The sequence below is a fragment of the Dromiciops gliroides genome, chromosome 4, assembly GCF_019393635.1.
Source record: "Dromiciops gliroides isolate mDroGli1 chromosome 4, mDroGli1.pri, whole genome shotgun sequence".
Lineage (NCBI taxonomy): Eukaryota > Metazoa > Chordata > Mammalia > Microbiotheria > Microbiotheriidae > Dromiciops > Dromiciops gliroides.
The window spans coordinates 475,555,669-475,579,289 of record NC_057864.1 but is presented as its reverse complement, the minus strand read 5'-3'; the positions used below and the strand labels follow the sequence as shown (position 1 = coordinate 475,579,289).

Below are 23,621 nucleotides of genomic sequence, written 5' to 3'. Positions count from 1 at the left end.
GGAGGGCTGGCCCTTGAAATAAGAAGCACCTGGGTTCAAATCCTGCCTTTTAGCCATGTAACTTCTCCATACCCCAAGCAACTCTTTGACACCATAAATTAATCTAGTGCCACTTGCTCTGGGAAGTCTTTCCTGATCTTCCTGGTTAGCACTCTCTTCCTCCTCAAATAATTCAACAAGCAATGATTTTGCACTTACTATGTGCTGAGCACTATGCTGGTGATACAAAAATAAAAATGGTCTCTGACCTCAGTTAATCAACCGACATTTATTAAGTGTTTAGTTTACAAATATCTCATCTGAGCCTTGAAATAACACTGGGAGGTAGGTATTATTATTATTATTATTATTATTATTTTATTTTATTTTGTTGGTGCAGCAATGAGGGTTAAGTGACTTGCCCAGGGTCACACAGTGTTAAGTGTCTGAGGCCAGATTTGAACTCAGGTCCTCCTGGATCCTAGTTGTCCCCTGATAGGCATTATTATTATTATTATGGGTTTTGTTTTGGGTTTTTTGGTGAGGCAATTGGGGTTAAGTGACTTGCCCAGGGTCACACAGCTAGTAAGTGTCAATTGTCTGAGGTCGGACTTGAAGTCAGGTCCTCCTGAATCCAGGGCCAGTGCTTTATCCACTGCGCCACCTAGCTGCCCCTGTAGATATTATTATTATTAATCTCTATTTTACAATTGAGGAAACTGAGTCGGAGATTACATGACTTGCCCAAGGTGACACACCTAATTTGTGTCAGAGGCCAGATTTTGAATTCAGGTCTTCATGACTCCCTGCCTCATTCCTTCTTAGAGGACCATGACATTTGGGGTGATGTCATGATTTGCAGTGAATTGGATTTAAGTGAAGGAGAGATGTGCAGAGTCACCAACCTCACTCATTCCTCCAGAGCCATCTGGGTCCAGTGGCAAGATATATATCAGGACAACTAGAGATAGCCCTGGATGTTTAAGGCAATTGGGGTTAAGTGACTTAGCCAGGGTCACACTACTAGTAAGTGTCTGAGGTGAGATTTTCACTCAGATCCTCCCAACTTCAGGGCCAGTGCTCTATCCACTGCACCATTTGGCTGTCCCAACTGCACTGCCTAGTTGCCTCCTAGGAATACTAAAACAAAGGTGGGAAGTGTCACCATATTGAAATTTTGGATTTGCACGAAAAATAAATAAATTAGGGGTGGTGGCGATGGCTTACTTTATAGACGCTGATTCCAAGAAGAAGAAAAAAAGACTTCTTTAAATATCAGGATGTCCTCGTACATTGAAAATCCCAGTGGATTTACAAACTGTCATTTTATACATACTTTTCTGATGCTATATGTCTGTTTCAAAAATCAGAATAGTCTTAACATCTGGCTGGCTCTTCCTCACCGATAGGTTCTATTCTAACCAGAGAGCTTTTGTCACCTCCGTAATTGTGTTCCCTTGACCCTGCTGTTCCGGCCAGCAAACCATTCACCATCTCCCTTCTCCACTGAGGAAATGCTGGTAAGAGCCTTCTACACTGCCCGTCTCTACTTCCTGGCCCCCCATTCATTTCTCAGGCCCCGGGGGTCTGCAATGGGCACATCTAGAAACTAACACCCTAAATGCTAAATCAGAAGACCTTTTCCTTATTCCTTATTCTCCCTGACCTTCCAACCCTGTTGACCACCCCCTCCCATTCCATTTCTACCTGCCTGATGTTTGCTTTTCTAGTTTCTCATCCTCTCCCTACCCCTAGGCAGGATCTAAACTTAGAGCTGGAAGGATCCTCAGAGGCTGTCTACTCTAGCCCTCTTTTTTAATAAATTTTTTGAAAAAATGAGAGTCAGGGAAGTGACTTGTCCAAGGTCACACAGGCATCATTCGTGGGATTTGATCCTAGTGCTCTTTCCATTGTCCCACACTGCCTCCCCCAGCACGGGCTCCCCCCACCCCAGGCTCTGGCCAGGGTCCTTGGCTCTTTTCTCTTTATACCCTCTCACCTCCTGATTTCATTTCAATTATTCAATTATCATCTCCAGGTAGGTGACTCCCAAGTCTACATCACTGCATCCTCATCTCCCTCCTTAGCTCCAGTCCTGAATCTCTGACTGCCCATTGGATGTCTCCTGGAGGTCCCATAGGCATCGCAAAGCTGAACTTGTTGTCTTCTTCCCAGTCTCCTGTAAATGTCCCTATCTCCACTGGGGCACAAGCAGCCTCCTTGCCATCCAGGTTTATAACCTTCTAGTGCCAGACCCAGCAGAGAGAATGAAGCAGTGCACCTGGGCTCAAATCCAGCCTCTATTGCTTCTAGCTCTGTGACCTTGGCCAAGTTACTTCTCTCTGCCTCATCTTCCTCATCTGTAAAATGAAGGTGAGGGGCAGCTAGGTGGTGCAGTGGATAGAGCATCGGCCCTGGAGTCAGGAGGACCTGAGTTCAAATCCGGCCTCAGACACTTAACACTTACTAGCTGTGTGACCCTGGGCAAGTCACTTAACCCCAATTGCCTCACAAAAAAGAAAAAAAAATGGTGAGCAGGATGAATTAGATGCCCCCAAGGTCTCTTTTGGCTCTAAATCTTAGACCCCACAAGTCAACCTTAACGCTTCCCTTGGCCACCATCCCCACCTTCAATCTGCTGTCGAGTCTTGGTCACTTAAACATCTCGGCCCTTCTTACACAGTCATCATCCTTGTTCAGGCTTCTTCACTTAACTGACCTCTCTGCCTTCAGCCTCTGTTCCATCCTTCCCAATGGCTGCCAAAATAATCTTCCCAACGTAAAGGTCTGAGCACGCTACTTCCCTTCTTAAAAACTTTCGGGGGACACCTATAAGGGAACACACCAAATTCCTCATCAGGGGATCATAGATCATAGAGCTGTAGGCCCTGAGATGGAAGAGACCTCAGAGGCCAGTCCTGTCCACCTCTCATTTTACAGATGAGCAAAACAAGTGGTTTGCTCTATTGGGGGCACAGGGTCCCAGATCTGGGGCTGAGAGAGATCATTGTCACCTACTGGGATGGTGTTGGGGCAGAGCAGGCGGAAGGAGGAATCTACTGAGCTGGACCTCAAAGGGAGGGATGGGAGAGAGACTCTTCCAGACACAGAGGAGATTGGGAACAAAGGCTTCCGTGACCAGACAAGACTGGATGAGAAGAGAGGACAAAGTGTAGTCTAGTTTGGCTGGAGGGCAGTACATGAAAGGGCCAGTGAGGGATACAGCCAGAAAGATGGGATGAATGAGGAGTCGTGACTTCCTTTGGTAGACAAACGGAAAGTTTTTTAAATAGAGAAGTTGGTGAAAGAAATGACCTTTGTGTAAAGTTGAGAGTTTACAGAGTTAAATGGGAAATATCCCTTTGTCTCTTGGAGCATTCTAGGAATGAATGAATGAATAGCACAGCTAGGTGGCACTGTGGATAGAGAGCAGGATAGAGTCAGGAAGACCAGAGTTCAAATCCTGCCTCAGACACTTCCTAGCTAATTGTGCCTACCTCACAGGGTTGTTATGGGGATCAAATGAGATAACATGTGTAGTGCCCTTGTAAACTGCAAAGGACTATCTCTTGAAGGTGGGTGCTACAGAGGAAGGGAACATAGGAGAGAGACAGAGACAGTGAGAGCTCTTTACTCTATAAATGTTAGCTAACAATGAATGGAAAACTTTTTTTTTTTTTTTTTTTTTTTTTTTTTTAGTGCTTAGTGCCTTGTGGCTCAGTGGATAGAGAGCTGGGCCTGGAGTCAAGAAGACTCATCTTCCTGAGTTCAAACCCAGCCTCAAACACTTACTAGCTTTGTGACCCTGGGCAAGTCACTTCACACTGTTGCCTCAGTTTCCTCATCTGTAAAATGAGCTGAAGAAGGAAATGGCCAAGAAAACCCCAAATGGGGTCATGGAAAGTCAGACGTGACTGGAAAACGACAGATTAACAACAAACAAAGGAAGAAATGGGAAAATGGTGGAGGGGGTGGTGCCCTACCAGGGTAGATGGTGAGAAGATGGTTGGTATGGATTGCTGGATAGGATAGAAAGGCCGGCAAGAGATCATTGACTCGGGCAGCTAGGTGGCACAGTGGATAAAGCACTGTCCCTGGATTCAGGAGTACCTGAGTTCAAATCCGGCCTCAGACACTTGATACTTACTAGCTGTGTGACCCTGGGCAAGTCACTTAACCCCAATTGCCTCACTAAAAAAAAAAAAGAGAGAGAGAGAGAGAGATCATTGGCTCCTTGAGACTGTGCTCACTCACTCATCAATCAGGCCAACCGAGCCACAGGTACAGTGGCTTTGGAGTCAGTGACTCTGGGTTCCAATCCTACCTTTGCTACTTACTACCTTTATGACCTCAGGGAAGTCTCTCTGAACCTCAGTTTCTCTTCTTAAAATGAGAGAGTTGGACTCGTCAGGTCCCCTGCAGTTCTAAATCTATGCTCCTGTGAGTTGTGAATCTAAGTGAAATAACTGCCTCGGGGCTTGGTCTTTGGCGGTTCTGTGGTTTAGAGGGAGCTGCAGTAGGGCAGATGGCAAGGGGATCAGCTGGAGGACCACACCACACTAGCCACTATTTGGAAAACACGGGACAAAAGGCTCCTGGCTCCACCCCTCAGTCTTCAGCCTTCATCCACTTCCTAGCTTCCTTCCCACCCTGGAGGTGCCTCTACTAAAGACCCTTCTCATTAGGGAGTCTCTTATCAATAAGAATAATGGTGGTGGTGAAGACACCCATTAAATGAGTCACCCAAGCAACGCTCACTTCACTCCCAGCTACATTCTTCATTCTTTGGGCCCATCAACCTCCTCCGTAGCTGCCTGACCCGACACTCCCCCATTTCAGATCCGTTAGCGATTGTTTTCTTATATTAAAATCAGGTCCTTTGAGAGGAGAGACTGTCTTTTGTTGCTTGACTTTGTATCGTCAGAGCTTAGTAATTAGTACAGAGTGTGATACAAAGAATGTACTCAACAAACATTTCATTATCTATCCGTCTTTCTATTTACCTGCCCTCTATTCTCTATCTATCTTCCTTCCTTCTTTCCTTCCCTCCTTCCTTTCCTCCCTTCCTTCCTTTGTTCCTTCATTCCTTCCTTCCTTCTTGTCTGCCATCCTTCCATCTATCTATCTATCTATCTATCTATCTATCTATCTATCTATCTATCTATCTATCTATCTTTTCTTCTTTTTCTATTTACTCACTCTCTATTATCTTTACTTCGTCCTTCCTTCTTGTCTGTCATCTTTCCAGCTATCTTTCCTTCTATTTTCTTTGCCCTCTATTATTTTCCTTCCCTCCTTCCTTCCTATTTGTCTGCCCTCTATTATCTGTCATCTATTTTTCTACTTACCTGTCATCTATCTAATCTACCATCTCTCTATTCATCTATCTGTCAATCATGTATCTGCTTACTTGCCCTTTATCTAGCCACCCATCCATCTGTCTAGCTCTCTACCTATGACACACAAAATAAATCGCTACCCGAGAGAGAGCAGACTAGGTGCTAGGGAAGGTGTGAGGAGGGGGAGATCACTTTTTGTCCAGGGAGATGGGGTCACCTGAGGAGGGCACTGCAACAGGTGGAGAGAGAATGGGGATGGCAAAAAGGAAACCAGCCTAGAAATCACAGAAATATGTTTTAAAATACACAATGAGGGGCTGAGGGCATTTTAGCCCTGGGAGTTAAGAGATACTCGGACAGGCAAAGTAAGCTTCCTCTGGGCACACAGATTCGCACTTGAACCCCGGTGCCTGCCTCCTGGCAGTCCCCCATCCCATCATCCTCTTCTTATAAAAGGAGCTAGAGGGGGCGGGATTTCATTCTTCAGTTCCCCATCGAGAAGCAGTTTATAACCTGCCTCATGTCAAACATTCCTCTCCCTCCCCCTCTAAATATTTACTTCCACTTTGTGTGGAGACCTCCCAGGGCCTCCATTTTCATGAATTAAATATGAACTTCTCTATTGGAGCCAGGAAGGGAGGAAACCCGTGGCCGTCTGTGGGGACCACGAACGGTTTAGTGCTTTGGTTGCTGTTGCCTCCTGGGTGATATTTCAAAGGCGCTAAGGCTGGAGCAGGCAGTGAGAGGGTCTGACTGTGCGCTCCCTTGTCTTTCTGAGCTGGAGGACTAAAGGATGAGAGATCCATGTCTGTGTGGTCGGTGTCAGTGTCTTCATTCTCCCTTTCTCTCCCCCTCACCCAAGATAGGCAGGGGGGTGTCATCTGGGATGATGAGAAAGAGGGTGCTAGAGATTTGTTAACATGGTGCAGTGGGGAGGATCTGGTTTCAAATCCTGCCGCTAACAAGTATAACCTGTGTCACCTCGAGCAAATATTAATAATTGCTGGCATTTGTAACAACACTTTACACCAACCTTGTAAGGTAGGTGCTGTTAATAACCCCCATTGTACAGATGAAGAAACTGAAGCTGATAGAAGTTACATGACTTGACCAGGGTCACCCAGCTAGTAAATGTCTGAGGCTGAACTTGAACTCAGGTCTTCCTGACTCCAGAACCAGCGCTCTATCCACTTCACCACCTAATGCTTGATGACTTGAGGTCAGCAAGCATCCACTCAATACTTGAGGTTCAGAAGGGCAACAACGTGAGTTGCCTGAGGTCGCACAGCTCGTACTGTTGGAGACAGAGCCAGTCGTCAAATACAAGTCTCCTGACCCCAACTCCGATCCCTCTCCACGGTGCTCTAATAGAAAAGGGGAATTCTTAGGGAGAAAATCTCGGGCATTCAGAGCTAGTACCACACAGAGCAAGACATTCTGACACTTGTTATTAAACTTGCACTTTTGGTTTGTTTCCATGTATTTAACTCCCTTTGGAAGCATGTGAACTGTTGGAAGGATGCTAAATATTGAGCTAATAGATGAAGCCTTTGGGGGAGGGGGCAGTCTGGACCATCTTTTTGTGGACACCCCTTACAAGGATGGAGATTGGCAACTAGATGGTAACAGAATCACAGGGAGTGGCCCGAGGGAGTCTGTGTTACAAGCCTGGAACTCGGGCCACTCCGCCCTCTCCTCCCCCACATACGCACATCAAGTATTTACTATGTGATTAAACAAGTTATAGAAATAGATATATTTTCTATATGGGAAAAGGCAGAGCAGGGCAAGAGATGGAGAAATGTCCCCAGAGCCCAGAAGTAAGTTCAAATTCTTCCACAGTAATTTACTTATTCAGTGCTTGGGGAGCTCTTTTTTTTTGGCTGGTATTATAACATTTATTAAAATAATGCTTTGGGTTAATAGAAACAGCAAAGAACCAAAGAATTAAAATGCAAGCTATGTAAAATCCCAACTAAAGCCCACATGTGTCTAATGCATTCATTCAGTAGCTAACTAAAAGTGGTGAAGTCCTGAAGGTTGGTTGCTACAGAAGAAGGAAAGATAACAGAGAGAGAGAAAAAAGAGAGGAGAGAGAGAAGAGAGAAGGGAGGAGAGAAAGAAGAGAGAAGAGGAGAGAGAAAGAAGAGAGAGGAGAGAGAGAAGAGAGGAAGGAGAGAAAGAAGAAAGAAGAGAAGAGGAGAGAGAAAGAAGAGAGAGGAGAGAAGAGGGGAGAGAGAGAGAAGAGAGGAAAGAGAGAGAAAGAAGAAAGAAAGAGAGAGAGAGAGAGAGAGAGAGAGAGAGAGCACTCCTTACCTGGAGCTCCCTACCCTGCTGACATCACATGTTAACAATTATATGTACATATCTATCTATCTATCTATCTATCTATCTATCTATCTGTCTATCTATCTATCTATCTATCTATCTATCTATCTATCTATCTATCCATCCATCATCTATCTATCTATCTATCTATCTATCTATCTATCTATCTATCCATCATCTATCTATCTATCTATCTATCTATCTATCTATCTATCTATCTATCTATCCATCTATCCATCGATCTATCGATCTATCTATCTACACACATATATACACACTCGATAATTAAACAAATGCACTAATGTATCTATTAACTATATAGGCATAGATATATACATACATTAGACAGCTAGGTGATAACAGTGGATAGAGTACCCACCCTGGAGTCAGGAAGATTCCTGTTCCTGAGTTGAAATCTGGCCTTAGATGCTTACTAGCTGTGTGACCCTGGGCAAATCACTTCACCTTGTTTGCCTCAGTTTCCTCATCTGTAAAATGAGCTAGAGAAGGAAATGGCAAACCACTCTAGGATCTGTGCCAAGAATACCCCAAATGGGACCACAAAGAGTCAGACATGACTGAACAATGACAGAGAAATTGGGGCGGGGGTGGGGGAGACACTAGCAGCTGGAGGGATCAGGAAAAGCCTATAGAAAATGCCACTTGAACTGAATCTCAAAGAGAAGTAAGTCTTCTAAGAGGAAGGGCATTCCAGGCACGGAGGCAGCCTGGACAAAGGCTGGGAGGTAGGAGATGGAATATTGGTGAAGCTGTACCCACTGCTTTCCTTCTGACACCTTTGAGAGGTGAGAGGCACCAGCATCATGACCCGTTTTTACAGACAAAGAATCTGAGGTGACGGGTGATGCCAGGATCCCAAATCTGGCCTTCTGTCCCCTGATTCCGGGCTTTTCTGTTATGGCCCAAATTCTCAGTTGCCGTGGTCATCCTCCTTACGAATCCTTGCCTCCATCTTGTTCTAAAGTGCTGGCTCCTAGGTAAAACTATTGGGATGGGAAGGGACGGGCTCTAGGAGGGAAGACAAAAACCCAGGAGGGCTTGAGGCTTCCGTTCCCTCAGTCGGCACATTCAGAGCATAGCTTGGCCAGCCTCCCAAATCTGGGGCCCGGGTCAGCATCTTCTCTATTTAGACTCCACTCAAGCAGAGCTGTATACATTTTCTCAGGGATGACATTCCAAGGCAGGATTGTGGTGTCACACTCTTAAAAGGCAGATGCTTTCCTGGGAAAGAACGTTCTTGCTCAGAGATCTGTTAGCCACAGAGCGAGCCTGGTGCCGCCTTCTTTGTGACAGATCATCTGGGGCTGAAGGAGAATGGGTCCGTCCTTCGGGTGTGGGTGGGATGGCTGCAGTAGAATCCTGCTGGTGATTGGGAGAGGGGAAGCAACGGAAGCACCTCTGGGGCAATGTCAAAGGGACCTTGGACCTGCCCACCAGGGTGAGGTGACCAACATCTGGGATAAATTACTGGGCAGGGAAGGGGAGTAAGCAACAAAACAAAGAGGGGGGCCCTGGCCCCTTCGGAAATGAAGGGCACTGGGCGGGGGTGGGGGTAGAGAGTCAGTGCAACAGGAAACAGGGGCCTGAGAGTCTTCCCAAGTGGCCACATGGATTTAACCCTTGGTAGGCAAGTCCCCCCAGAGCATGTAAGGATGGGCCTCAGTTCCTTGGGGCAGTAGGCTTCCCCATGAGCTCTATCGCTCCTTTGCAAACCTTGCTCTCATGGATATATTTCTTACTCTGTGATATAAATCTGGCTCCAGATGACATCCTAGCACTAGCCTCTCCCCAGTTGTGGCAATCTTTGGCTTATTTTAAAAATACACCTTCTTTCTTTTTTTTTGTTTTTTTTTTGTTTTTTTTTTTGCAGGGCAATGGGGGTTAAGTGACTTGCCCAGGGTCACACAGCTAGTGGATCTGAGGCCGGATTTGAACTCAGGTACTCCTGAATCCAGGGCCTGTGCTTTATCCACTATGCCACCTAGCCGCCCCACACCTTATTTCTTAGACCTTAGACCTTACTTTCCAATAATCCCCCTCACTGCCATAGTCCCTTTCCTTATAATGATGACCTCTCATTAAACAAGAATGTCTGATACAGTGACAATGACTGACAAGAGTATGTACATTTCTGTCCCCATGGCCCCCCACCTCCCCACCCCCCCAAGAAGAAGTGGGTTCCAACATCAGTCATCTGTAACCAATTGTGGTCTTTGCCCTGGCCCTGAGTTTTGTTTTGCATTTTAGCTCTGCCTTCATTTGCTTGGTTGTAGTTACTGTGGGTAGTGTCTCCCTTGGGTTGCTTTTCTGTCCTCTGTCAGTTCATATAACCTTAGCTAGCATTTTATGGGTTACTTCATATAATAATAGCTAGCACTTTAAGGTTGGAAAAGCTCTCTCTATTTTTCCCTCCTCTCTTTTCTCTCTGATTTCTTTTATCTTTCTCCCCTTTTCTCTTCTCTCTCCTCTTTTCTCTCTCTCTTTCTATATATATATGTGTGTGTGTGTGTGTGTGTGTATGTATATATATATTATATATATATATAGTCTCATTTGATTTTCACAATAACATTATGAAATAGGTACCATTGTTTTGAATGAGGTTAAGTGGCTTGCTCAGGATTGCAGAGCTCAGAAGAGTCTGAGGTTGGATTTGAACACAGTTCTTCAGAATTCCAACTTGAGGACTCTGTCCACATACAAGTATTACCACAAATATCAAGATCACAGATATCACCAGAAGGGACCTTACAGGTCATCCATTCCAATTCCCTCATTTTACAGATGAGGAAAGTGAAGCCATAGGAGGTTCAGTGACTTATCCAAGGTCACACAATCAGGAATTGACAGAACTGAGATTTGAACTCAGGTTTTTTACTCCAAACCTAATGCTTTTCCCTCTAGGCCAAGCCACTTCCCACTCCTTCTCCTGCTTTTCTGAATCCTTCACTTTGTTATATCAGTCAGCACTGTCATGTTCTTTTTTTTTTTTTTTGGCAGAGCAATGAGGGTTAAGTGACTTGCCCAGGGTCACACAGCTAGTAAGTGTCAAGTGTCTGAGACTAGATTTGAACTCAGGTTCTCCTGAATTCAGGGTCAGAGCTTCATCCACTGCTCCCCCTAGCTGCCCCCTGTCCTGTTCTTTTACATACATAGTTTGTTCAGTCATTGCCCTAGTTTGTGCTTCTCTAGTTTGCTCAGTATGGGACCTTTCTTGCCTTGATTTACCTTTCTGTAAAGCAGAGCAGAGATGTCCCCTTGGGGTCTCTTTCGTCCCTAGAATGATTCCAGGCTGATGGTTTGTGGCAGGCATTTTCTCTGCTCAAGTCTCACCTCTCACCCTTCTTGCTTTCCCAGAGCTCAGAGTAAATGAATGATAATAAGGAACCATCATTGGGTGTGACCTTGAGCAGGCTTTTGACCTCACGGCTCCATCAATCCAGCTGGAAAATTGAGTTAAAAAAACAAACAAAAACAAGCCAGAGTGGGAACATCATTAAGGAGCAGATGCTGTCTCCAAAGTGGGGTTTTCCTGGGGATAATCTGTCACAGGAGCCCGTGGGTGCTGCTCTCCCCCAGCCCCAGGGATGTGCTTGGGTGGAGTGCTGATAGCAGCCCCACTTTCTGCAGCTACCGGCAGCCTCAATAGCTCTGCGTTAGAAACTTACCTGAGCTCAATGGATGCCCATACACCAGATCACTGACTAGCCAGTCTGAGTTTTAAAAATCCACAGGACCACAAGCCCCAAGGGGGTGGGAGCACTAGGGGGACCCCAGGCTTTCTTTTTTTCTTTCTTTTTTTTTTTTTTTTTTTTTTAGTGAGGCAATTGGGGTTAAGTGACTTGCCCAGGGTCACACAGCTAGTAAGTGTTAAGTGTCTGAGGCTGGATTTGAACTCAGGTCCTCCTGACTCCAGGACCGGTGCTCTATCTACTGCGCCACCTAGCTGCCCCGACCCCAGGCTTTCTTGCTGCAGGGAGTGCTGCTTGCAACCCCCTGATTTCTTGGGAACAGGTCTGGGGTTTGTGTGAAAGGAAGAGGTGCCATGCAAGTAAAACTCTGGGGGCCCAGGACAGCCCTCAAGCAGACTGATCAAGGCCTGAGGATGTGGGGGCCGGGGGCGGCGTTTCTGAAACTTTCTTTGCCACCCCCACCAGGGAGAAGTGGGAAAAGGCAGATTTCCTCCCGTCTCGAGATTGGGGGAATTGTCCCATTCCCCACAATGAAGGGCACCTATGCCTGAAAGAATCTCATTTAACTTCACTGGGATCATGGAGCCAGAGCTGAGAGGGATGTTAGGGGGTCTAACTCCTTTATGTGTCCAGGCAGAGGCTGATAAAAGAGGAGACGCATCCAGATTTTGTCCCGGGAAGCTTGGAGTCTAGCAGGGGAGCTGAGCACGTGTGAAACAATCTATGAACCATACGAGACAGGTTATAGCCGTCCGCGAGACATTCAGGATTCCTTCCATCTCCCCTCACGCATTATTTTGCTCCCGGTGGAAGGAGCATTTCCAGGTCAGAGAAGTTGGGTTTGACTTTTCTTCTGGCCCTTCTAGGGACCAGCTGTTTTATTTCTCTGAGCCTCAGTTTCCTCATCTGTAAAATGGGGAGGTTGGTATAGAAGGTCCTTGTGGTTCTTTCACCTAGAGAAAGAGATGGCAAACCACCTCAGGATCTTTGCCGAGAAAGCCCCAAACGGGTCGCAAAGAGGCAGCCACAACTGAATGACAAACTGTCCCTTTCAAGAACTAAATTGGTAAGTTTGGGATTTGAACCCAGGTCCTCTGAGCCAGGAGAAGCTACCCTATTCCTCCTTAGGCTTCAAGGATGTCAGGACTGAAAGGGTCTTTAGGCATCTACCACCGGCATTTATAGAGGAGGCGACTGAGCCACAGAGAGGGCAGACCCAAGGTCACCCAGATAGGAGGTAGATTCATTCCAGTATTCTCACTATCTCATTTTTTTTTTCTGGGGCAATGAGGGTTAAGTGACTTGCACAAGGTCACACAGCTAGTAAGTGTCAAGTGTCTGAGGCCGGATTTGAACTCAGGACCTCCTGAATCCCGGGCCAGTGCTTTACCCACTGCACCACCTAGCTGCCCCCTCTCTCCATCCCTTCTTGCTTTTCCTTCATCCAGAGAGTTTGGTTCAAGTTGGGCTGCACCATTTTCAGGCCAGGGTAAGCAGAGTTTGTGGGATGGACCTGGGTTCAAACACCAGCTCTGAGACTTCCTACTTGTGTGTTCTTGGGTAAGTCCCCTGGCTTCCCTGGGCTTCTTCCTCTGTAAACCGTGGGGGTGAGAGAAGCTCTCCGAGCCCTTCCAGCTCTGGTCCTAGGAGTCCATGAATCAATCCTCCCTTGGCCTCCATTCAATCCTCGGTCAATGACAGGGTTGGACTAGGGTTGGATTAGAAAGATTCCAAGGTCCTCCCCCAGCTCCAGGCTTCTCCCACGAAGATGTTCTGCTCTGCCGGAAGACGAGAGGAAGAAAAGTGTGAGGGGGCTCAAGGCTCAAATTGATGAGTGGCTTAGGGGTGGGGAAGGGCGGCTGGGGGGACCGCTGTCGGGTCGACCGATCTCGCTGGCTGGGAGGAAAACGGTGACAGAATCAAGCAGGTGAAGAAAACAGTGTAAAACAGGCATCCATTTCTTCTGTGGGCCCTAGTCAGGCTGCCGGAGGGACTGCAGTGCTGAGCCCTGAGCTGAAGGAGCAATGACTCGCTGAAGGCTGGACTCTGTCCTCAGGCACCCACCCTCTGATGGCTTTGGGAGCAGGCTGAGGATTCACCAGGAGCTCTTTTCTCTTGATTTGTGGTAGACTTGGATTCGGTCCATTATTGCTGACTCCCGGAAGGCCAAACCCATACACACACCCCACTGTTCTGGGCAGGGAGAGTCTCCCTAGATTTCTCTGTGGGTACTTCCCATGATTACTGAACAACCAGAGGTCAACACATACTGTTGTGTTGTACATAGCCATGCCAAGCTTGTCTCTGACATTTTTTTTTTTGGCAGGGCAATGAGGGTTAAGTGACTTACCCCAGGGTCACACAGCTAATTGAGTGTCAAGTGTCTGAGGCTGGATTTGAACTCAGGTCCTCCTGGATCCAGAGCCAGTGCTTTATCCACTGCGCCACCTAGTTGCCCCCTCTCATATTTCTTATGAGACTCTCCTGTGCCTCAGTTTCCTTATCTGTAAAATGATGAGGTTGGACTGGGATGGCTTCTCAGGTCACTTCTAACTCTAGATTTGTAAATTTTCAGTATGTATATAGCCTTCTGGGAACCATCCTGCAGATAGGTTTACTCATGTTGTTCAGTTATTTCAGTCTTTGTGACCTCATTTTGGGGTTTTCTTGGCAAAGATACTGGAGTGGTCTGCCATTTCCTTCTCCAGTTCATTTTACAGATGAGGAAACTGAGGCAAACAGGGTGAAGTGACTTGCCTAGGGTCACACAGCTAGGAAGTGTCTGAGGCTGGATTTGAACTCAGGAAGCTGAGTCTTCCTGACTCCAGGCCCAGCATTCTATCCATTGAATCACCTGGCTGCCCTAATTTAATATACTACTCAAAATATTCTGCAATTATTTATTACTTAAGGTGCCATTAAAAATTTTAGTGCCACCCCACCCCTTCCCCTGACTTAGACATTGTTGTGAGCGTCCAAGGGGTTCTTGAATGACTAAATGAGAACCATTCCATGGCATAATCTCCAAGGTACATTCCGGTTCTGTCTCCATGATCCTGAAGATCCCCCAAATTGTTACACAAAGCACCCTAACAGAGTGATTATAACTGATGTAACTTTGCAAGTTACTGGAGTATCCTTGGTTTCTTCTGTATTCAATCTGAGGTGACTTTATTTACCTTGTTGTTTCCTGTTCTTACAGTTTATCTTTCTTCCTTCTTCCACATTTCATACCCCTCTTTCCACATTATTTTGCATTCTTATCTCTCCCAATGGCAAAGTAATATTTCATTACATTCAGATACCACAGTTTGTACCAACTTTTTGCACACAAAGTTCATTTTTTTTTGGGGGGGTGAGGCAATTGGGGTTAAGTGACTTGCCCAGGGTCACACAGCTAGTAAGTGTTAAGTGTCTGAGGCCAGATTTGAACTCAGGTACTCCTGACTCCAGGGCCAGTGCTCTATCCACTGTACCACCTAGCTGCCCAAAGTTCATTTCTAATACTTCGCTATTACCTGTAATGTTACTATGGCTGCTTCTAGACAGATGGATCTTTTATTAGTAATCTTTTTGAGTTCCTGATAAGCAATGTTGATGTAGTGTACAGACAATCAGAGAGCCCTGGGTTCAAGTCTTGTCTTTGATACTTATCAGCTGTGTGAGCCTGGGCAAATCACTAAGTCTGAATTCTTCCCCACTCCCACCCCGCCCCCAGCTCTCTAATTTCAGAACTGCTGGTCGGCCTTGGTAGAGGAAGTTCAAGGGTACACAGATCTCGAGCTGGGTGGGACCTTAGAAGTCATCTTGCTAGCCCAATCCCTTCATTTTACAGATAAGGAAACTGAGGCACAGTTATAGGACTTGCTCAGGACATAAATCTAGATCTAGAAAAGATGTTAGAGGATATCTAGTTCAACCCTTCATTTTACAGATGAAGAAACTGAGGCCAAGGAAGTTGAATGACTTTTCAAGATCATGGATCCTTACTGGGACCTCACAATACCAATAAAATGAAAGGGTGGGTAAAACAAACAATTTACTCTTTAGGGAGAAAATCCAGAGGTGGGATTACTGAGTTTATAATTTTTCTTGATTAATTCCAAATTGTATTCTCCAATGGCCAGGCCTTTGCACTGCCCACTAAGTGTAGTACTGTGTCTGTCTTCCCATGACACCATTACTGGTGAGTTTCTTCATCTTTCCCCCTTCTTTGACAATTTGATGGGTGTGAGACAATACTGCAGAGTTGTTTCAATTTGCATTTTCCCTACGGTAAGTGATTTTGAACATTTTTTTCCAGATGGTTGTTGATAATCTCATTAGCAGCATTTTAAAAATAAAATAAGCAGCATTTAGGAAAGAAAAGGAGGAAATATGATTAACCATGCAGCTTCAATAGGGTCAGGAAGCTCCCATTTTGACCTCAAAACTGGACCCGGTACCAAACCATGTTTAACCATCAAACTTCCAGAATTTATGATCTATCTTCTCAGTGTGAGTGCTCTGTTCACCAATACAGATTGCAACCCTGCCGGGTCTGAGTAGAATCTTTAAGCCTTGCCATGGCCAAACACTTCTTCACCCTGTGGATAATATGGTGATGAGCCCTCTGCACTTAACTAGGCTGGTCCTTGGTCAACAGACATCTGTCACTAGGCCCATATGCTGAGCCTCTCTGGACTTCCAAGTATTTGCGCTCCATCGATTTCACCTTCAAGAGCCCAGACTGACCTCCATGAAAGGGAGAGGCCTCAGAGGAGGATTTGAAAGGAGAGGGAGGGGGAGGATAATCCAAATTCTTGGGTTAAAATTGATTTTTTTTTTCATCCTCTGACTTCTTCATCTTTCTATATAATAGGTTGGAGTCACTCTGGCTCCACCCAAATGACCATTAATGAAGTGTGCGGTATTGCCTTGAAGGGCTTTTCTGATAGCTTTGTAACCCAGTGCCTGGCACATAGTAGGTGCTTAATGAATGTTTATCGACTGACTGATTGACTGATTTTCCTTCTCTTGCTCTGTGTCTCCCCCCTCTCCCCTTTTGCGGCCTGGATCATTTGTTTCTTCATTTGTTATAAGATCATTGGTTTCTTCATTTGTTATAAGATCTTCCCTCAGTTTTCTTTTTTTTTTTTCTTCCCTCAGTTTTCCATCTTAGATTTATGAACTCCAGAGTGGCAGCGCTAGAAGGACCTTATTGATACAGGGACATAGGCACTGGCTGTAGAGGCAGAGGACCTGGTTCAAATCTCGACTCTGACCATTCCCACCTCTCTGATAGGGAGCGTGCCACCATCCTGTACAATGAAGGCATTGGAGTGGATGGCCTCTGAGACCTTTTCTGACCCTAAAGTTAAGATCCCAGGGTCATTTCACCTTAATAGGCTTCAGTTTCCCAATATATAAAGTGAGAAGGTTGGATTGGACAGGCTCTGAGGGCCAGTGATTTTTTTTCCTTTTCTTTGCAGGACAATGGGGGTTAAGTGACTTGCCCAGGGTCACACAGCTAGTAAGTCTCAAGTGTCTGAGGCTAGATTTGAACTCATGTCCTCCTGAATCCAGGGCCAGTCCTTTATCCACTGCTCCACCTAGCTGCCCCTGGGCCAGTGATTTTTGCCCAAATTTTACATTTATAGAAGAAAACAATGCTCAGAGAAAGGGGGGAGATTAGTCCAACATCACACAAGGTTGGAGGCAAGGCTGAGGCCCAACCCCAGGTCTTATGATCCCTAGACCTATCCTCTTCCTATTCTTTTTTATTTTTTTTGGTGAGGCAACTGGGGTTAAGTGACTTGCCCAGGGTCACACAGCTAGTAATTGCTAAGTGTCTGAGGCTGGATCTGAACTCAGGTCCTCCTGAATCCAGGGCTGGTGCTCTATCCACTGCGCCACCTAGCTCCCCCTCTTCCTATTCTTGATGGGTCTCACCTGGCTTATCCCTTCTCTGATGCCTTGGAGATATTGACATAGTAAGGATGATGGTGTAACCCAATGATGATGACGTGGCCCTTATTCTCATAGCACCCTTCTTGGGGGAGTGGGAAGCACGTGGCCACTATTTGCTGTCATTCGTTCACATTCCCCTCTGGCAGGAATTGCTCTTTCACTCTCACAGAGGAAGATTTGATAGAACTTGGGGAAAGGTCTGTGCTGAAGGTGACATGACATTATTCATCCCTAAGTCTTGCCAAGTTCCCTCAGGGGATGATAGAACGTGTGTCCAATAGCGCAGTGGGGAGAGGAGGGATGGTGACACTCTCCATTTGTTGTCCCTTTCCAAAGGAGGCCTGGGAGCAGCTGTGACCTGAGGCCCTGACAGTGGTCAGGTACTGACCTAGCCTTTGTGAAGATCATCTGGACAATCCCCAAGGGTAAGTCTTTGGCTCACTGTAAGCCTTTGGATCACAGCAAGCCACGGTCTAAGATTATTATTATTTCTCCAAGACCCTTAGTTACCTCCTTCGTAAAGAACAGAAGATGACTCCTTCCCTGCCCCCGTTCAGTACTGGGGTGAACTCTTCCCCCCTGAGTGCTTGGAGATCATTAGAGAATGACATCACACCAGCCTCAACTCTCCAAGTTAATGAAGATCGGGCAGGTTCTGGAAAAGTGATAACCTAGGAATACTCCCCACTCCCCCAACCTTCCATTAGCCAAGCCTTCCTTTGACCCAGATCTGCTCTAATATCCCACAATCCTTTCTCCAGGGTTAACCAAAAGTGACTAACTTGATTCCCTCTGCTGCCTCACCAAAAAGCTGTCCTGGTCAGCAAGTTCTGAAGGAAGATGTCATGACTTGGAAAATGCACAGAAAGGGATGTTTTCATCCGAAGGACCAGATGATCACAGATTGAAGCTGAAAGAACTTTAGGGGTCACTGATTCCAAACCCCTCATTAAAAATACGTTTTAAAAAGTTTTATCAGCACCATTTGTCTTTTTATCACAGCTATTTCTTGTTTGTTTTTTGGGTTTTTTTTTTTAGTGAGGCAATTGGGGTCAAGTGACTTGCCCAGGGTCACACAGCCAGCAAGTGTCAAGTGTCTGTGGCCGGATTCAAACTCAGGTACCCCTGACTCCAGGGCCAGTGCTCCATCCACTGTGCCACCCAGCTGCCCCTATCACAGCTATTTCTGGGGCAAGAAAGCATGGTGGGGGGAAACTCTTCTTTTTAGGTAAAGAATTCTTAACCAGGGGGCAGTGTGACCCTGGGCAAGTCACTTAACCCCCATTGCCCCGCCAAAAAAAAAAAAAAGAATTCTTGACCTGAGATCAACAGATCTCCCTCTTCCTTGTAGATTTTGGGGCATCTGTGAACTCAGGGAGAAAATGACACCTTAATTTTCACTAACCTCTAACTGAAGTTGAACATGTCTTCCCATTATGAATGTAGCCAACAAATTAAGTGTGAAGAAGGTTTGACCCGGATTCCATTCTGACCCCTTCTCCCCGCCCCCTCCCCAAGTCCCCATCCTTGGCAAAGAGAAACAGTTAAGCAGATACATCTGCTACAGTGCTTCCGTCTGACTCGGGTCACCCCATACAACGTTCTGTTCCCTACATTGTCCGGTACAGTTTGTGTACTGGACATTTTGGCTTAACTGGTTTTCTTTGTCACGAGGATGGGTCCAATCTGGAGGAGGGTGGGAAATAACTAAAATGTGAAGACAAAAAGGAATTGATAAAAGATTTTTTTTTTTAAAGAAGGCTTTCCTAAGATGGTAGATTTAGGCTTCTGGACACCATAGGATCATACAGCTAGGTCTGGAGGGCCCCTCAAGGCCCATCGGGTGCAACACCCACATTTTACAGATGAGAAAGCTGAAGCTGGAGACATGAAGTGATTTCCCTGAGGTCACAAACCGCTAATCATAAGATGCTAGAGGGTGAAAGTGGAAGGGACCCAAGAAATCATCCTCATTCTACAGATGAAAAAACTCAGGTACAGGGACTTGTCCAAAGTCACACAGTAAGTCACAGAACCAAGATTCAAACTCAGGTCTTCTGACTCCAATTGCTCTTTCCACTGTGTTGTTCTTCAGTCATGTCTGATTCTCTGTGACCTCCAGGTTTTCCTGGTAAAGGTATAAGAGTGGTTTTGCCATTTCCTTTTTCAGCGCATTTGACAAATGAAGAAACTGAGGTAAATAGGGTTAAGTGACTTTCCCAGGGTCACACAGCTAATAAGTGTCTGAGGTTAGATTTTAACTCAGGTCTTCCTGACTCCAGGTCCTGCTCTTTATCCACTGCACCACCTAGTTTGCACCTAGTGCCTCCTCTCCACTATATTCCTCTGCCTTTTATCACAATAATCCTGTAGGATAAGCAGTTCAAGGATTATTGTCCCCATTTTCCAGATGGGGAGATTGAGAGGTGAAACTATTTGCCCAAGTGTCAGAGCTAGGATTCAAACCCAGATCCCAGCTGACTCTGATTCTGCATTCTTCTCACTCCAGCCAAAGGTCCTGAACAATCCAAATTTGCCGAATTCAGGTTTTCTTCAGCATCTCACATAGCATCTTGGCTTGAAGACCAAAGCAAGATCTGGTCACAGAAACCCAGTCACTGGGCACAGTGTCTCCCATTCAACTTCTCATGGAAAATTTGGTTTTTCACAGCAGAGCTGTGGGCTTAAAAAAAAAAAAAACAACCCAAGTACGTCATTGTCACAGGCTTAGCTTGGCTGAGATAATTAATGCCTTGGCTGCTGGGAGCTTCCTTAGGCACACTTAACCATTTTTTCTCCTTTTCAGTTTTTGTTTTGTTTGGTTTGGTTTCTCTCCAGCTGTCGGCTAGTCAATTTCCCAAACATAGACAGGATCGGATCCCAGGGGTCAAGTTCCCTGACCCAGAGAGAGTGATGGCAGGGCTCTGGGCTCTTTGGACAGGGGGTCAGCCCCTGGGCTGGGCACCTCAAGGTCCAAAAGACCTCTCTCTTCTCCTCAGAGCATTGGAGATGATTGCTATGGTGGGTAGAGAGACTGCCTCCAAGTCAGGAAGATCTGGGCTCGAGCCCAACCCCTGACATATCATGGTTGGATGACCCTGGGCAAGTTACTTTCCTTCTCAAAACTCCAGGTGATTTTCTATTGTAAGTTGCAGAGGAAGTGCCAACCTACATTGATAGAAAGAATTTCTTTACCTGGGAGTTCCTAATGAAATCCCAGATCCAGTTCTTGTTCCTGTCTCTATCCAGACTCCCCTAAAAATCCTGGGTTCTCCAAATCTAGGTCAGTGAGGCGCAAGACATTCAATTAGCATTCATTAAACATCTGCGGGAAATACAGCATCATATGGGAAGGAGCTCCGGACTTGGGGCCAAAAAACAGAACAAGGCTTTGAATCATTATATTGACATGAATTTATTAAGTGTCCACTATATACTGGGCACTAGGTGAGACACAAAGATAAAAATCAGATGGTGCCTGTCCTCAAGGAGATTAGATTTTATAGGAGAAACAACAAGTACATATATCAGTATATGCAATATATATACACATGTGTAAAGCTATCTCTATCTGTTCATCCATCCATTTATCCATCCATCCATCCATCCATCTATCCATCCGTCCATCTATCTATCCATCCATACATCCATCCATTCATTTATCCATCCATCCATCCATCCATCTATCCATCTATCCATCCATCCATCCATCTATCTATCCATTCATCCATTCATCCATCCATCCATTCATTTATCTATCCATCCATTCATCCATCCATTCATTTATCCATCCATCCATCCATCCATCCATCCATCCATCCATCCATCCATCCATCCATCTATCTATCCATTCATCCATTCATCCATCCATCCATTCATTTATCTATCCATCCATTCATCCATCCATTCATTTATCCATCCATCCATCCATCCATCCATCCATCCATCCATCCATCCATCCATCCATCTATCTATCCATTCATCCATTCATCCATCCATCCATTCATTTATCTATCCATCCATCCATTCATCCATTCACTTATCCATCCATCCATCCATCTATCCATCCGTCCATCTATCTATCCATCCATCCATCCATCCATTCATTTATCTATCCATCCATCCATCCATCCATCCATCTATCCATCTATCCATCCATCCATCCATCTATCTATCCATTCATCCATTCATTTATCTATCCATCCATCCATCCATCCATCCATTCATTTATCCATCCATCCATCCATCCATCTATCCATCCATCCATCTATCTATCCATTCATCCATCCATCCATTCATTTATCTATCCATCCATCCATCCATCCATCTATCCATCTATCCATCCATCCATCTATCTATCCATTCATCCATCCATCCATTCATTTATCTATCCATCCATCCATCCATCCATCCATCTATCCATCTATCCATCCATCCATCTATCCATTCATCCATTCATCCATCCATCCATTCATTTATCCATCCATCCATCCATCCATCCATCCATCCATCCATCCATCCATCCATCCATCCATCCATCCATCTCATTCTCGACCTCAGCCTTGGGGGCAAAGAGTCATGGAGTTTTTAAGAGTCATAAGGAATCTTAGTGGCCTCCTGGTCCAATTACTATCCAAAAGGAATGCCCACTATAACCAATCAACTAGCAAGCATTTATTAAACAATGACTATATTCCAGGAACTATGGTAGGCACTGAGGATACAAAGGCAAAGAATGAAACACTTCCTACTCTCGATGAGCTTTGCTTAAAGACCTTTATGAAGGTTGAGGGGTGGGAGTGCACTCCAGGCATAGGGAATAATGTTGTGTGTCAGGAACTGGAGGAAGGACAGTGTTGTTGGATTGTAGAGCTCAAAAATGTGAATAACGGAGACAACCTAAGTCCCAAAGTCCATTGATAAAGGACTTTCTCTTCACTGGTGGAGATCAGTGTTCTGCACCCATGTGAGCACTGGGATGGAGTTGTCTACACTGGGCAAGAAGAAAGGTTCACTCTCTTTGAGCTCAAGTGGTTATTTCAGGATTCTTCAGGCACTGCTGACTTCCAGCCTAAAGAGAGAAGATGGATGATGCCAACCCCACTTTAGTTTGCTGAAGGAAAAGATTCTGGGAAGAAGTTGACTCAAGAAGGAGCTGGTGTTGTCCATCATAGCCAGATCCCCAACTTCTTACACTAGACACTGGGAATTTCCTCTTGAGTGAGATCTAAGACTCTCTTTTGGTTGAGCTGGATTGCCTCTTTCCCAATGGGAGAGCTCCTTCATTTGTATAGTCCGACTTGTATTTCCCCATGTATGCTTTCTTGATGTTTGTTTTGCTACAATTTAGATAAATGGGTTTCTTGGCTCCTGACTAAGAGTGTTCATTGTGCAAGTGATTCTTGGTGGGAAGGGCAGAGTCCCAGCCCTGACCTGCAGCCATCAACTCAGGAAGCAACTGCTGTGGAAACGTGGCCTAGTAATCACATCTATGGGTACTTTAGCCACAGCCACTGAAGACTGAGAAATGAAAGTTCTCAATCAACATCAGAACTAACTCTCCCAAGTGACACTTAAACTGGCAGGCTGGGTCACCAGCATGGCTGCTGTTAACTTCCCTCAGGGGACCTAAGGCTAGCTCTGAAGAGCACAAGATTGGGTTTTCTCCCCAATAGCTCATGAGCTCCCACCCATGATTATCTATTGATATCAATTAGTTAGCCAGACCCAGTTAATTTTTAGAAAGGGGTACTTACTAAGGTCATTTAAGAATAGTTGATACAAAACATCCTTCCAAACCAGTGATACACTCTTTGCGTCTGTCTGTCTATCTATCTATCTATCTATCTATCTATCTATCTATCTATCTATCTATCTATCTATCTATCATCTATCTATCTATCTATCTATCATTCATCTATCTGTCTGTCTATATATATGTGTATGTATATATATATATATGTGTGCGTGTGTGTGTGTGTGTGTGTGTGGAGAGAGAGAGAGACAGACGGACAGAGACAGACAGAGAGAGAGGAAGTGAAGGAGGGGGGGGTGCAAGACAGGGAGACAGAGAGAAAGAGAGAGAGAGGAGTAGAGGGGGAGAGACAGACAGACAGACAAAGACAGAGAGACAGAGAGAGACAGAGTCAGTCCAGGGGAAAGTGCTCTCAAGCTTAGAAGTCCACGTGACAAAATGGTAACTCAGCCCCTGGAAGGCCTTTTGCTAGAGTCCTCAAACTGTTTTCTTTAGGCATGATGCCTTTCTCTTGGGCTCCATGTAGAAGGGTCTACATCCTGTATTTGAAGGGTTACC

General features: G+C 45.5%; 1 protein-coding gene across 6 annotated transcripts in view; it reads left to right on the top strand.

Annotated features, from left to right (window-relative positions):
* CLIP2 (CAP-Gly domain containing linker protein 2) overlaps positions 1-23,621 on the top strand; it is a 162,191-nt gene that overhangs the window by 2,977 nt on the left and 135,593 nt on the right. For 4 of the 6 annotated variants that reach the window (XM_044001978.1, XM_044001977.1, XM_044001975.1 and 1 more), the window contains exon 2: positions 17,645-17,733. The exons of the other annotated variants lie outside the window; for them this stretch is intronic. The gene's annotated coding sequence lies outside the window, so the exon portion shown is untranslated. The remainder of the gene's footprint in view (positions 1-17,644; positions 17,734-23,621) is intronic. 6 annotated transcript variants of the gene reach the window in all.